The 16020-nt window shown below is 47.8% G+C and overlaps 1 protein-coding gene across 17 annotated transcripts in view; it reads right to left on the bottom strand.

Annotated features, from left to right (window-relative positions):
* The window catches only part of LOC148021332 (uncharacterized), a 293723-nt gene that overhangs the window by 120351 nt on the left and 157352 nt on the right, over nt 1-16020 (bottom strand). The window lies entirely within an intron of this gene.

The following is a 16020-nucleotide window of genomic DNA, read 5'->3' as shown; positions in this document are numbered from 1 at the left end:
TCACAAAACCATCATGTATACAAGCCTCTCAAGGCCGGTCTAGGGGGGATGGGGGCAAGAAGCCATGGAGGAGGGGTGTATCGCCATCTTGGGCTGCCCGCTTGCATCATGAAGAACAGGTCATGGCCGCCCCAAGTATGCAGAAAATGAAGATGGAGCTCCTGACGAGCTCGAGACTCGCCCTGCACTTGGTCCCACGAGCTGTGGAGGAAGTGGATGATGGAGGTCCAAAGCTCTGCCAAAGTTGCATATATTGAAAGGCACTCCCCGCCAAAAACCACTTGACAACGTGCCTTCCAAATGTGCCATCCTTTAAGACTTCCTACGATCTCCCATACCTATGAGCGCTTTGTTGTGGGCTCCAATACTTGGCAGCTGGGTAAAGTCTCCAAGCTGACCACTGCACAAGACCCAGCCTCGATGAGAAAAATCGTGTTCTACATCCCGGCCTCATACAAAAGGTGACGGCCTTGGCTGATTGCCTGCCAGCAAAAAGCCTCCCACGAGATACATCCAAGGATGGATGCCACACGACGGAGAATACAGTAGGCTCGTCTCCACACGAGCTGTGCTACCTCGCAAGACCAAAGCTTTGGAGTTTCCAAGTGCTGCTGTGGGCAGTAATTACAGCCTCCATCTTGCTTCATCTGAGCCAACCAACTCCCAACAACCAGACCCCTACGTGCCAAAAGCCAAAGGAAATACCTCCTCGGCCTCCAGCTGTCCCACACGCGATGTGAGAAAGTCCGACAGAAGGCATTCGTGATGCTATGCTCCGGCCAATATCTGCTACGTGAAGGCGCCCAATCCATGTCCTCCTGCATCAATACACGTCTACCAATCCTGGATGTGTACTCCAAGAATCTCAGTGGATTCTTGGCATCTGGTCCTCTAAGGCCTCCAGGTTGTTGAAGTCTCCCCCAACAATCCAAGAGTCCACCTCTAGAAGTCCTGCTGCAACCTCCATCTAGAACTTGCAGCGTGTCCTAACCTTAGTAGGAGCATAGACATTGAGGACTCCAAGGCATGAGTCCCCTAAATCCAGTCTGATCCATAGGACCCTCCTTGCCACAATCGTCCCGTAGTCTCGCACACAAGAGGCAGTAAGGCTCAGGCCAATAGAGGTGCATACGCCTCCATTGCTGCCATGGGCACGGGTTAAAACAATTAAATATTAAGGAAACTAATAATTTTAAGCATGTCTTGATTAAAACAATTAAATTTAAAATTTTATACCAAAAAGTAAACTTGGTCCCTTGAACACTTGACTCATTGTAAACAAAGATCGAGAAAAAAGTGTTACTTGTTAGCTTGCAATGTAGATCGTCTTGTAGATGAACCAACTTTTGAATGACAAATAATTTCTATAGATGCCATGCATAAATACATGGGCTTAGAAAAAGATTTTTGAGCTTAAAGAATAATGCTACCAGATACTTACATAAGAATAGGCTTCACAAAGAATAAGTGGGGAGCTAAATTCTATGTGTCAAAGGGAAGCTATGTCGAAAATGAGGTAATAAGTAATACTCCCCCAAAACAAAATAGCAACCACTACTAGATAGAAGAAAGAAAGAAGTTAAATCTTTTAAGCTTTATAGCTTTAGTAATGAAAGAGAAATAAAGACAACGATCAATGTCATGTAATGGCATTTTTTCCTCAACGTGGTGGCAAACATCACATATTTCAATGGATTGAAGGTTAGATTCGAGATTATGATGACAAATATGACAAATTTCAATGGATCGAAGGTCAAATTCGAGACTATGGTGATGGCATAAATAGATAGATGGCTTCAAATTTGAAATCTCCTACAAGCTGAATAAGACCAGTACTTTCTCTTCAATACCACTTATCCAAGTGGTTTTTCTTTGTGCCCATGTGGTTTTGGGGCTGTATACGTATGTATGTATAAAAGACAAAAATAGTGCCTGGACTTTTCCTTCGAGGCAAGTGAGATGGCACTTCTTCCACTTCATCTTTAGAAATATCAACCTCCATTAGATTCACCCATTCTTGTGTGACCTGATTACTAACCAGGTCACAAATATATGTTCAAGCAGAGAGAACAATATCAAATAGAATCTCTTGCGGACCCAACAAGGCCCTATAAAAGTCAATCGTCATCCAAATAATAGAGGTAGGATCGGTCACCATATCACCCTGCCCATCCTTTAAGCGCACAGTGAGCAAGTCATCATTGGAATCCTGAGTCTGACACAAAGACGAGGAATGAGCTAATAAGGATTGAGCATGCTGCAATTCAGCTCAAAATGAGGAAGCATGCTGAATACCATATTGTCAGGATAACGCTCATGCATTATCCCTAAAAACTGCCCATGCTTCCATCCCTATAGATAGGACCCTTGAGCTAAAAGAGGCTATCGGTTGCTGAACACCTTCCAAAAACTAATTTTGTTGCAAAAAAGATTGATTAAACCAAAGAGGCAAATGGGCAAGGAGAGCCTTAAATGCATGAATGGGTCTGTGGCTCATTTCCACGACCAAAGGGTAACGATCTGACAAAACATGCTGTTTTTCCATGCACATATCGATGACTGCAAGAAGAAAAGAGTCACTTTGGCAAATGTATATCCTATGGAGCATGGCCCAAGTGTTCGAATGTTGAAAGGAACGATAAGTGTATTCAGCTTGTGATGGATACATCTAGGACCACATGTCCTGTTTCAAAGATGCCGTTGCAGGAGCGTCCCAAGCCTGTCTCTCAGGACCATCCATAACCGAATGCGGAGAGGCCGTCTGATCAACAGAAACACAGGCATTAAAATCACAGAGAGTGAGAGAGACAGAGTATGCTGACCTGATGGTTTGATGTAATAGAAAGTAAGAGATACAGAGTGAATGTTGACCTGATGGTCAGATGTAAATATTCACTATCTAATTCAATTATCTTCACGAAAAAAAGAAAGAAGAAAGTTATATTAACGTCTACAAAAGGCCAAGTTGGCCTATGAGACCAAAAGGTTACATACAAAATGTCTGGGAAGTCTTGCAAGTCCTAGTAAAGCTACTATCTAGTGTTATGGTGAACTAGGTGAGTAGGTACAAAATGGTATACAAACTCGATACAATCTAGATGCACTTCAAGTGCACTGTGGAACTGCTCATGGAGCGTGGTCATCTTAAGATGTTCTGCATGGGCTTGTCTAGCATGGAGAAGCTAAAGCAGCGGAGTATGGCTCCCTGATGGTGCTGTAGTATCCATTGTATCTATAGGTGATGTCTCCTGCGGGGGCATGGGCCTACTGGGTGTGGGCGACGAGCTCTGCCTCTCTCTGTAGCTCTATCCAAGGTGACTCCTCAAGGTGGGACCATTGGTCGATTGGCTGCAGTCGTCGTTGTAGAGGCGGTGGCGAAGGGTCTGTAGAACTCTTGGAGGGTGCGTTGCTGTGTGTTCCTGGACCCGTAGAAGGTGGTCTTTATGTCGGCGTAGCTCTAGGAGGAAGAGCCCGAGGCATTTTTGGTCAAGGAAGTCAAGTGTTTGGGAGAGTGGCCCGAATCCCTCCTTGAAGAGACAGTGGAAGCAGCCTCTGATCTCATAGTACACTAGGCATCTACATATGTAATGTTCTTGTGTCTCTGGCTCCAGCCTTGATCGATGGCGGAATGTGATGGCATCGCGGACTTGCTCTGATTCACCTGCTGCATCGACCTGATTCACCTGCTCCCGCCCCGTCACGATGCACTGCTGTCCCTTGCCCCAACTATTCACGCCCCCCCCCCCCCCCCCCCCCCCCCCCCCCCGGGTCCCGTTTGATGCGCCCGCTCCGTTTGACATGCCACCACCGACTGCTCACCCCAGCCCCGTTTGGCAGCTGCCATCGTGCCCTTCTGCCCCGCCCGTCGTCCTAGGACACACCGCCCCCCTGCCATCATCCCCCCTCCCCAGTTGCTTCCTCCATCCACAGCAACTTTCCCCCTTGGGTAGCACCGCAACGTGATTTGTAGCTTTTCAAAAGGGACACGCAATGGAAACCTCTAGCCAGACACCAGCGCACTCAACGAGTGCCCTCTAGTCAAACACCTTGCGTGTCGTCCTCTTTGAGGAGCAGCTCTTAGCCATCCCGGGCTAAAGAGGTGGAGCTAAAGGAAACGACAACTTATGGTCAGGTAGTAGGACATTCCCCAACCAGGGCCTAGCTTCAGGAGTGGCTTCACTCCACGTCGCGCATCGGCACAACGCAGATTGTGGAGGCGGTTCTAATGGGTCAAGGGATCTTCATGGTTCGGCTCAGCTTGGCAAACGCAGCTCATGAGTTACTTGCCATCACACCCTATGCGTCCACGCAGGGGATCATATACATGGTCCCTTGGTACAGTGACTTCACTGTGAAGGCATTTGCACTCCACAACAGGTTTCTTTGGCACCTGGTCACCCTTCTCTTTCCCGGCCTGGCGATAGAGTATCGCCAGTTGGTGGAAGACTTTGGACGGCTCTTTGGCACGGTCCATTCCACGTCTTTTGCGGACGCAGTGGTAGTCGCAGGAGTCCCAAAGGTACGGGTGGCAGTGAAAGAGGTTAAGAATATCCCACATATCTTAGAGATTGAGGCATGTGGACACTCCTTTAGGCAATAGGTCATTGTGATTGGGCAGCTAGGGTAGTGCCTGCGTCGCCATGACTTTGGGCACCAGGCAACTGAGTGCACGTGCTTCGGTGCTAGGGTGGCTCCGTTGACAAGCCCACAGGTGGATGCGGACAGCTTCACACGAGTACAGAGATGACAGAGAGGGAGACAGTAGGGGGGAGCGATGCAGGGACCAGGTGGGCGAGCGACACCCCCTCGCAGAGCACTCCACAGCCCCCCCCCTGCCTATCCCACCCGGTAGGACTACAGCCCCCACATCCACCACCCACGCCACAGACTGCCTCGCCTAAGTTCCCACATCCCCCACACCTACCCCCCTCCACATCTCATGCCCCCCCCCCCATTGACCCTGGCCCACATCCCCCCTTTTCAAGGCCACTAGTACCCCCCCACACCCGCCATGCATCCCTGTCCATCCCACCATCCCTGAATCCTCTTTCCCCCCACCACCTCCCCTATCGAGCACCCCTCCTAATCCGCACCCGGTTCAAGTGGTCCCCCCTAGACCTAAACCCCCATCCTCCCACAGGAGGTGATGAGCCACACACACCTACTTCCTCCTCACACCAATAGTCCTCCCCCTCCCATATAGCCACTAGCTCATCTTCCCCTGCTGCTCATCACACCTTCACGAAACAACCATAGTTGTTGCCACAGGAGTTCTTCCGCAGTGGCCCATGGTCCTACCTAAGAGTTGCCTAGTGCAGAGAGTTTCCACTACCTCAAGAGGTGGGGATCTTCGTGGTTCGTAAGTCAAGGAGGGTCAAGGTCCATCTACTAGCACCACCGGATGGACCAAACTACGCCTTTTTTCTTCATTCGTCTCACTCAAGGGAGTGGACGACTACACAGATAGAGGAGGAGTTGAAGAGTCACGTGGCGGATCACATCTCCCAATGGATGGGAGATGAAGGATTAGCATTGTTCGTGCAATAGTGGCCGAGGTGCATGATGGACATTAACTGGTGGGTTGGTGCTAAGATCCCAAACTTGAGCATTATCTTTCGAGCCCCTCTAGAGTGGAGAGCTCCGAGGGACGTGATCGAGTGGCCCCTGGCACAAGCGACCCGTTTCTATCAATGTACCGAGTCATGACTCTCAGCATGGCTGATAGATACATTGATAGTACCACCTGGCGCATCTATCACCCCTATGGTCCGATCGACGGCCACCATGGGGTACTGGAGTTCACCATCCAGACTAGTGGCAAAGCGTACTTGCACGCCTCACAGTTTCTCCTCCTCATCAGCACCCTTCACACCGAACAGATGCCTACAAACAGATGTCTATTTGGTTAGCCCATGAGTTTACACCTAGCATCCTAGAATGTGAATATTCAAGCTCACTCCCACCCAGGCCTAGCGGATAGGGAAGGTGCTTTTGGGCAGCTCGCACACTTATTGGGAGCACGCCATAGGTGCCCACGGTAGGAGTGGAGGCGTATGCACCTCTATTAGCCCAAGTCTCACCGCTTTTGTACGAGACCACGTGAGGATAGTGGCAGGGAGGGTTCTATGGGTCAGATTGGATATTGGGGACTTGTGCCTTGGAGTTCTCAATGTCTATTCCCCTACAGAGGTTAGGGCACATAGCAGGTTTTGGGTGGAGATCGCGGATGGACTCCCAGAGGTGGACTCCTGGATCGTTGGAGGAGACTTCAACAACCTAGAGGTTTTGGAGGACCAACAAGGTAGAGGCAGAAACTACCAGGGCATGGATAGGGAGGAGCAGGTGGCATGGGAGGTTTTTTTGCTGGCAGTTGGAACACGCAATGCCTAGAGAGACCCTGCCTTCCATAGGAAAGAGAGGTTGTTGGACTTCTCTTGGGAATACAGGCAGCTAGGTGGAGTCCTGCTAGAGCGTTTGGACATGTTTTATGTGGGAGAGTGGGGAGGCTCTCGTGGAGGCTAGATTGAGCAGTTGGCAGGCACCACGTCCGATCATTGCCTGGCTAGGCATTTAATAAGTTTTTTTTGTTAACTAGGATTTATGTTTTCCTTCATCTATTGTTTTCAATGGGTTTTGATGATCATTATTTTGCAATCTAGTGTTGTTGAAGTAATCAATACATGGTTGAGCAAGAGTTTAGGGTGAGTAGGGAAAAGAAGAAAAACAAGTGGAGAAACATGATGACACCAAATATCTGACACTTGACGCCCTAGCATCCACCCTAGACACATGATCCTGTTGGATCCCTGACTTGATCTATAGGAGGGAGAAGGTGACGAGACAGATAGAGCAGATTTGGACCAGAGAGTGGGGCAGGATGGACCGGATAGTAGAGAAGGTTGCAGAGGATCTAGTAGAGTCAACCAGAATCTCCCAAGAGGCAGCCATACAGGCAAGGGAGCAGAGCACTCCAGCGGGACCTGGCAGCCATGCAATGATTATTTCAAGAGGCACCAAGGGATCCCACCCTCCATGCACAGGAGGTGCGTGTGAGAGCAGCCATTGCTGGCCTAGAGGACAGGCACTCAGAGTTCTCTTTCCAAACCTCAGTAGCCTTCTGGGCACAGAAGGGGGACACGATGTGCAAGGAGTTCTTCCCAGTGCACCATCCTCGCACCGCACGAGGAGAGAAGATACGCAGCCTTTGAGATCAGTATGGGAGGACTTGTTATACCCAGACGAGGTGATGGAGATTGCCACCGACTACTACACGTGTCTTTTCTAGCAAGAGACAGCTTCAGCTAGAGGACAGAGATATAGACAGCAGGTCTGGGATCACATCCCGTCCCTCGTCACAGAGGAGATGAGACGCTCCCTCCTAGCCCCCTTCACAGAGAAGGAACTAGAGGTGGCTTTCCATACACAGGATGGGCAGAAATGCCCGAGAGAGGATGGCCTCTCTAAGGCCTTCTTCCCTATCTATTGGGAAGTGGTGAAGGACCCCCTACTGATGGCCTTCCAAGAGATTTTCACTTCAAGACAGATGCCAGGGAGTCTTTGCACAAGCCTTATCAGCCTTCTCCCCAAAGGGGGAGACCGGTTGGAGCTTTCCTAGGGGAGACCGATCACCTTATTGTCAGTGGCCTATAAGGCACTGGCAAAGCTGATTGGTAGGCGACTACGCCCCGTGCTTCCAAACATCATCCATGACACACACAGACAGGCTTTGTCCAGGATAGGAGCATCCTAGACAATATATTTACCTCCTTTGAGACGACAGAGTGGGCTTAGCAGAGTGGGCAGAGACTGGCCATACTACTCTTGGATTTCGAGAAAGCTTATGACAAGGTGGAGTGGGACTTTCTAGAGGGCACCATGGTGAGGTTGAGATTCCCCAGGTGTGGATTCGCAGGGTCTTTGCCCATTATAGATTGGCCACCAATAGGGTTCTCATAGGCAGAAGGTGAGGGGAGGAGTTTCGACTGGAGAGATCGGTTCGATAGGGCGGCCTCCTGGCCCCATACCTGTTTCTACTCTTTGTAGAGGCGATGTCTCACTTCCTTAGGTCACGTGTGAGCACATTATGTGGCCTCCGACATCCAGTGAGAGAGGACACTGAGTTGTTAGGACTCAGAGTATACAGATGATATAGCCCTCTACATAGAGGATGATGAGTTGATGTTGGAGAGAGTGAGGCTGGCTCTTAACGTGTTTTGTTCTACAGCGGGGGCGAAAATCAACTGGGAAAAGTCAGTTGGTTTCCTCATAGACTGGGACTCTAGCACTGAGTGGGGCGTCCACCTGGGATTTAGATAGGTGAGTAGACGGCAGACCGTCCAGTACCTAGGGTTCCAGGTGGGACTCGACATCACTCCTGCCTAGCAGTTTCTTCCTGTCCTTGATTCTATTTGGAGGAAATTGACCTATTTGAGCATGGCTCACCTCTCACTAGCCAGACAAGCCCTGGTGGTTAACCAGGTCCTCCTAGCGATGGCTTGGTACATCGCCTCATGTTGGTGGTTCTCCTCATCTTGCATAGTGCAGCTTTGCCACCTAGTGCGGAATTTCCTTTGGTCAGGGTCTGATGGTTCTAGGGATTCCAGGGCCAAGGTGGTGGGGGCAACCATCATACGACATAGGTGAGAGGGAGGCTTGGGATCATAGATCCAGAGTGTCAAAGTATGGCCCTCTTGGGCAAGCTAGTTGTCATGGTCTAACACCAGGCGGGCAAGCCTGGAAGGTCTTATTGCAGGAGGGCCTTCAAGACTGTAGACCGAGGCTTGATAGTGAGTGGAGGCCATGCCTGAGATGGATCTTCACGTCAGCCCAGATCCCCCCAACCCAGATCACCTTTCCTTCGCAGCTTGCTCCACGTATGACAGGACCTTCGTAAGGCCCTATTCCAGAGCCCCCAACCTGCCAGGAGGAGATAGATGGTTAGCCGGTGATCTAGAACCCCCAAGTCAAAGATTGGGAAGGGCCACAGATAGGTGAGCATTCCCACATCCAGTGGGCTGGGCCGGCCTGGCTTGTACCATCAGGACATGGCGGGAGGTGTACACGATGGTGGATAAGGAGGTGTTGCAGTGAGTATCAAGATACCAGAGATGAGTGGAGTTGAGGAGAAGCGAGATAGATGCAGCAATACATCCGGAGTGTCTTGCTCCCCTGATACGAGAGCCGATAGAGGCCAGGGAGGTATGGGCAGCTAGATTTTCACCAACAGGCATCCCCCTTCAGGTGGCAGGTAGAGTGGGTGGCACCTTGCAAGGGACTTTTTTCGCCGTTCAGGAGGGGGGATGTTTGGCCCTTGACAGAGGGCAGTAGAATGAGGGGATTGCTGCCCTCTCATGGAGGAGGATTCGGGTGGTGGGCCTTCAGGAGAAGACATGGCGATTGGACCCCTATGTTTTATGAAAGGAGCTCAGGGAGTGGCGCCTTTGGATCTGGGAGGGCAAACCACTTGATGAGCTGGAGTGGCATCTAGGAGAGTGGCTATGACCGCCTCTGCGGTCGCCAAGAAGCCACTTAGGCGGCGTCACATAGCAGACACTAGGCGGAGCACAGCAACACGAAGCTCTTCCGACGGACCTTCTGGCGCCGCCTATGGGTTAGTTGGAGGCCGAGGAGGATGTCGTGTTTCTTATGGTTGGTAGGACATGGAGGCTTGGTGGTGGGAAGTTGGCTTGCCTAGATGCAGGAGGGAGGTTGTAAGCCTTGCACACAGCAACCTCTGGAAACCTCAAAGCACTGCCTTTGGTCATGTGAGGAGGTGCAACTCATGTGGAGAGGAGCATGCCGCATCCTGCGCGATATAACACCTAGCCTTGGATGTATCTCATGGGGAGCGTTCTGTTGGCAAGCAGTTAACTAGGGCCGTCACCTTCTGTATGAGGCCGGGATGCAGGACACGATATTCATTATTGAGGCAAAGTTGTGCCATAGTGGTCGGTTTGGAGGGTCTACCCATCCGCCAGGTACAAGAGCCCATAACAGACCGCTCGGAGGTATGGAGATCATAGGGAGTCTTACGGGATGGCAAATCTGGAAGGCGCGGTGTAAGGAGGCTTTCAGCGGAGAGAGACTTTTAGCACATGCGACCTTAGTAGAGCTTTGGATCTCCATCATCCACTCCCTCCGCGGCCGATGGGATCAGGTGCAGGGCGAGTCCACGGCTCATCTGGAGCTCCAATGTCACTTCATGCGCACTTGGGGTGGCCAGGGTCTGTTTTTCGTGATGCAAGCAGGCAGCCCCGTTTGGCGATCCCCCCCCCCCCCCCCCCCGGCCCCATGGCTCCAGCTAGTCTGTTGAGCTTGAGCACTCCATTGTAATCAGTTTTTTTGAGTAATATAATCAGCCACATTTTACTTGCAAAAAAAAGCCATCAACAGAAATAGAATGTGCATGCTTTGGGATATCTCTTGCAAGCATCCCACTTGGCTATGTGTGAATATTCTCGGTATGCATTCCCTACAATTCTGTCTTAAATGGGAAGCTTTCATGGGACATTGTTTCGATTGTGGCCAATGAGGCCACTTTATGGCAAAGTGTACTCAATGGAAATAAGTGACAAGACATGCAAATGATGTGCTTGCTGTACAAAAAGATGCTTCTACATCACAAATGCTTATAGATACCCAGCCCATGGAAGAAAATTTGGACACAGGAAAACAATAGCTCTCATCCTCCATTGATGATGTCCATGGTTGGCAAGAGGTTCATTCGAAGAAGGATGAAAATTCACATAAGGTTCAGCACATGCCACACAAAATGTTTTTCACACCTACGTGTGCCGTAAGGATAAATCTTTGTCCCACAGTACTCGTATAACCCCTTTGAGCACTAAGACAGCATATAATCTAAAGGCCCAACATGAGTCACCAATAAACATGGTAAAGCAATTACTCCATGGGACCGCAAATACCCACATTGCAGTTCGGTTGATGTGGATCAATCCTTGACTTCTAAAGTGCATGGGAACGGAACAAATGCTTTTACTATGTTGGGAGTTTTTTTTGGATGAGGATGTTCTTGCTATCCTAGAAAATAAAGCCATAGAGATGTAGTTGCAACCTCAAACTTGATTTCCTTTCTTTTCATCATGAAGTTGGCCACATGGAATGTTTGGGTTATATGTTTGCATAGCAAACAATACGCTATGTGGAAGACCTTGCACTCTAATGCTTTGGATGTTTTGTGTGTGACAGAGCATAAGAAACATAAAGAAGCAGGGAGAACCTTGCACTGTCATGACTTCAACTTTCTCTATGCTGGTGTTCCTACAAGAATCCATTTGGGTGTGTTACTAATTGTCCATGAGAAATTTCAGCTAGTTTTGATTAAAAGAGATGTATTGGGCAGATTCATAGTTGTTGACATTAATTATGATTGGGAAGTGCTATGGTTGGTGGGCTTGCATGCTCCCAATTATGTTTTTGGTTGTCATGAGTTATGGCGGTACTTGTGAGCGTGTATTACTCTTGAAAGACGTGGGCTTACCATGGGTGAATTTAATATGTGTGCCAATCCATCTCATTCGACTTCTTGGCATGGACTAATGGATGGGCCTGCTGACTGCTAGGATTAGAATGCTTTTGCATCAGTAGTGTTGAAACACGATTTGTGGTCTTGGTTATCTCCCCTCGACCATGGTTACACCTTCCATTCAAAGGAACACTTGGAGACTTGGAGCCATCTAAATCGGCTCTATGTTTTACATGATGATTCTTTCTTGTTGCCAAAGGTTTTGGAAATCCTGGTTTTGCATGGATATGTTCTCTTCAATTACTTTCTCTTTGTGCTTGAGATGCATAACCACCCCATCCATCCCTTTTGATGCCTTTTACAAGCTGCCTTTGTGCTTTAATTCCTATTTCCTCCAGCATGAGATATTCGATGATTATGTGCAACGGTTACTACATTTTTCATTGGATCTTTCATCTCAAGGGGTAGCCTCTCTTGACTTCTAGCTTTGGTGCATTCTCTTTTGATGGATTTGCCACAAGATTCCCTTTTTATTTCTATCTTTGCGAGATTGACACAGCTTGTTGATACTCTCAAAACGAGATGCTACCAGCAAGCTAAACTTGTTGTGTTATCTGAGGGGTACAAGATAATAATTGTCAGTCACATAAATTCTATTGGGGTTCGCATGCTTCCTTTCCTAGGGAAAATGTGGTCTGCCTGAGAATTTCTGAAGGTGAAATGGTCATAGATCATTAAGCAATTGTACATATGTGCAGGAACTGTTTTATGGACTTGCCTGGATCGCAATCCTCTGTTTCTCGTATAATCGTGGTGGCCCGCTCATTGTTTTGTGATCTAGTTAAAGATCAAGTCTTACCAAACGTCGTTGATATGTTGGATATGGACATAACACAAGATGAAGTGATGGAATTTCTATTGCTTTTGCCTGAAGATAAGAGCCCCTGGTAGCATGACATCACTAATGAGTTCTTTGAGACCCATGCAACTCAATTGGCTGCACCTTTCACACCATTATGTCAACAAGTTTGAATGATTAGAAACATGCCGCACTCTTGGAAGGAGGGTGTCATTCAACTGATTCCCAAAGTGCCATGCCCTTCAGCTTTAAGGCATTGGCAATTAATTTTCTTGATGAGCTTGGCGTACAGGATTTTTACCAAAGTCTTGGCTAATAGATTGCACGATTAACTTCCAAACCTTATTCCCCCTAAACAGTATGGATTCATCAAAGGCAGCAATTAGAAACATGCTGCACTCTTGGAAGGAGGGTGTCATTGATTCCCAAAGTGCCATGCCCTTCAACTTTGAGGCATTGGCGATCAAATTCCTTCATGGGTTTAGCGTACAGAAATTTTACCAAAGTCTTGGCTAATAGATTGCATGGATACCTTTCAGACCTTATTCACCCTACACTATGGATTCATCAAAGGCAAGAATATTCTACACATCTTGAAAGTCCAAATGGGGATAGACTATGCTAACTACATGAAGCATGAAATGGTGATAGTTTAGTTGGATCTGAAAAAAGCATTTGACCACTAATGGTCTTTCTTGGGCCATCTAATGTAGTGCATGGGATTTGGCCCTAGAATATCTAGCTTATAGCAACATAAGTTTGGATTCTTCCTCAATAGTTTTGCTGAATGGTGGCGTCATAAAACCCTTTCCTCTTTGTCGATCTGTCAAGTGAGGTTGTTTGTTGAGTCCTTTCTTCTTTGTTTTGGCTAGTAATCCCATTTTGATGATGTTGTCTAGCCTAGCAGCTAATGGCGAGGTGGTCATGGCTCTCTATCCCTTCACAAGAGTAGTTGGTTGGCCAAGCTTTGGCTGATGACACTTTCACATCTCTCAAAGTTGACTGTGATAATGTACAAAGAGTAATGGATGCATGGGACTCGGGGCTTCACATTAATGCCTCTAAATCAGCCCTTATCAGTAGCACTCAAAGTGATCTTCAAGCCTTTGGCTATTTCCAGATCCAATTGAACTATCACCATTTCCTTCTTTGTGTATTAAGCAATTTTGACTGAACGGCATTGTTTTCTAGCATTTGGACTATCCTTTGGGACTCCATTTCAACCTCATGCACCATGCAGTCTCTCCCCCCTTCTTTAGACCAAGATACTATTAGCAGATTAGTCAGCTCAGGTGTGAGACTGTGCTCTAGAGGTTGTGGCATTTCATGTAGTATTTTTCTGGTATTTTCTAGTGCCCTTTTTAGGGCTGGGGAGCATTTAATGCTGGCCGAATGCATTTATTGCTCCCCCCATTTTATGCCTATATATTGCTGGGCTCCTCCTCCTCTTTGTGTACTTCAGCCATCACTTGTGGATTCTTCAAGGGAGAAAGGAGCCAGTGCCAAGAAGCCCACACAACCAGTGATTCACTGTTGTATGTTGCTTTCTCATGTTCGATATGGATTCCATTTCCCGGGCATACATCTGAGTTCTCATTTGTATTTGTGTTCATTTATCCATTCTTTCTCGTCTTGTGTTTCAGCAGTTTATTTGAGCATGTTGTTTATGCTTCCATTGCTGCACCACTTCTGACATGGTATCACATTTGAGGATTTGTGTTTTTGCTGTGTTTTCTTGCTGATTTCAGTACTGTTTTCCCTCTTCCTGATTAGGCAGCTGCTGCTCCAATCAAGCGACCAGTTTTGCCTCCATTTTTTGCTGAGGTCAGCCTCCGTACCGCCTGCGCATCTGTTTCAGCCTGCATTTTGGTGTTTTTGCATCTCCTCCTGGCTGGGCGTTTTTGCTGTTTTTGACAGTTTTTGACTGATTTCTTGACTTTTTACCGCAGCTTTTGTCTTACTTTGATTAGATTTTGGGTTATACTGCATGTGAACTCTTGCTTTCTGTAGTCTGCGCTCGTGGTTTGGCTGTGTTCCCTCTCCCAATCCCTTATGTTCTCTACTTCTTTTCTAAATCCTCTCCAAACGGCTCCTCCATGCACATCCACTGATGACAAGCTCCATGCACCTAATTATTACATATGGAGTGCGGTGATGAAGGCTTGGTTTATTCACAAGCGGTTATGGTACGTGGTTGGTGGAGCTATGGCACGTCCTCAACAACCTTCTCCTGTTCCATCTGATTTTGATGAAGAAAACCATGAGGAGGTAGTGCTTACATGGGATTCAGATGATGCCTATGCTTATTCAGCATTACTTCGGTGTATTTCCAAAGAAGTCCTACTAGCAATCACCTCCTGTCCAACAATGTCAGACGTATGGTCGAAGTTACAGTTGATGTATGAGGCTCCTTCCACCATGAGGGCCATTACTCTCTAGATACGATTCAATCCTTCCTACTTCGTGTTACCCAACTCCAGGACCAACTTCGCACTGTGCAGTCTGCCCTATCAGAGGCACATCTTGTTGGTACGGTACTCTACAAGCTTCCTCGGGAGTTTTATGGAGTGGCAAACGCTTTACGGGCATAGATATCTACAACTTCTGTTAGTTTTCTTCACATGTCCTCCATGCTACTTGAGCATGAGGCTACTTTGCGACTACAGGGGAGGCTTTTGTTACACTATGGAGGTTCAGGTGAGGCTCTTGCAGCTTCTGAGAGGGGTTCGAAGATGAAGAAGTCGAAGGCCCAGTTTTACCACTGTGGCAAGAAGGGTCATTTAAGGAAGGACTGCAAAGAGTTAGTGGCTTCCAGGAAGAAAGAGGAGCAAAAGACGAAGTGGAATGTGGACTCCTCTGACGAGTCATCCTCTGCCTCAAATTCCGATTCCGATTCTCCTGCCAAGGCGAAGTCCAAGGCATGGAAGGCCTCCTCTTCTTCGGATCGTGGGAAGGGCTTGGTGGCCCCTTTCTTAGTTGCTTTCTAGTGGTGGTGATGAGGACATCTTTACGACTCTCTAGTTCCAGAGAGGGAGTGTGAGAGGGTGGTGAGATGGGGCAATCGCGCCTCATCTATATATCTATACAAATGCATAGGACCCAGAGAGGGACATCCTTGATGCATTGACTGAAGTTTGGTAGGGACAAATCCTAGAGCTAGGATGGACATCTAGGTTCATGATGGGCTGGTTACTTGAGAGAGAGCGGGAGGCTTTTGTTTGGAGCTCACATGAGGGGACACTTTGGCCATTTTGGCCGAAGGCGGGGATTCCAGGGTCACATGTTCAGAGACATGTTTGACAAATTGATCCCGTTGTAATCAGTTTTTTTGGAGTAATATAATCAGCCATATTTTACTTGCATATCTTTGTGCTCTTGGTCACTTTTGAGATTATGTTTTGGTAACATGTTATGGTTTCAGACCTTTTGCATGCATTGTGAGCATTGGTGGGGAAATCTTTCATATCATGATCTTGAATATCGATAGAATTGGCATGGGGAAGGGTATCTAAGAAAGAGTAAACTTGCTTTGATAATGATTTGGTAATTTTGTCAATTGAATAGCTTAACTAAAATGTTGATAGCCCTAAAAGATCACCTAAAGTCACGATATTCCCAAAAAGCTCACCTTTACATTTCCCCTACAAATATTTTTATGTTTGTGTTATCCAAAAGC

The sequence above is a fragment of the Lygodium microphyllum genome, chromosome 18 (assembly GCF_053477565.2).
Source record: "Lygodium microphyllum isolate KBCC chromosome 18, Lygodium_microphyllum_v1.1.10, whole genome shotgun sequence".
Lineage (NCBI taxonomy): Eukaryota > Viridiplantae > Streptophyta > Polypodiopsida > Schizaeales > Lygodiaceae > Lygodium > Lygodium microphyllum.
The sequence above is the reverse complement of the archived record's forward strand: the minus strand, read 5'-3'. Positions and strand labels throughout refer to the sequence as shown.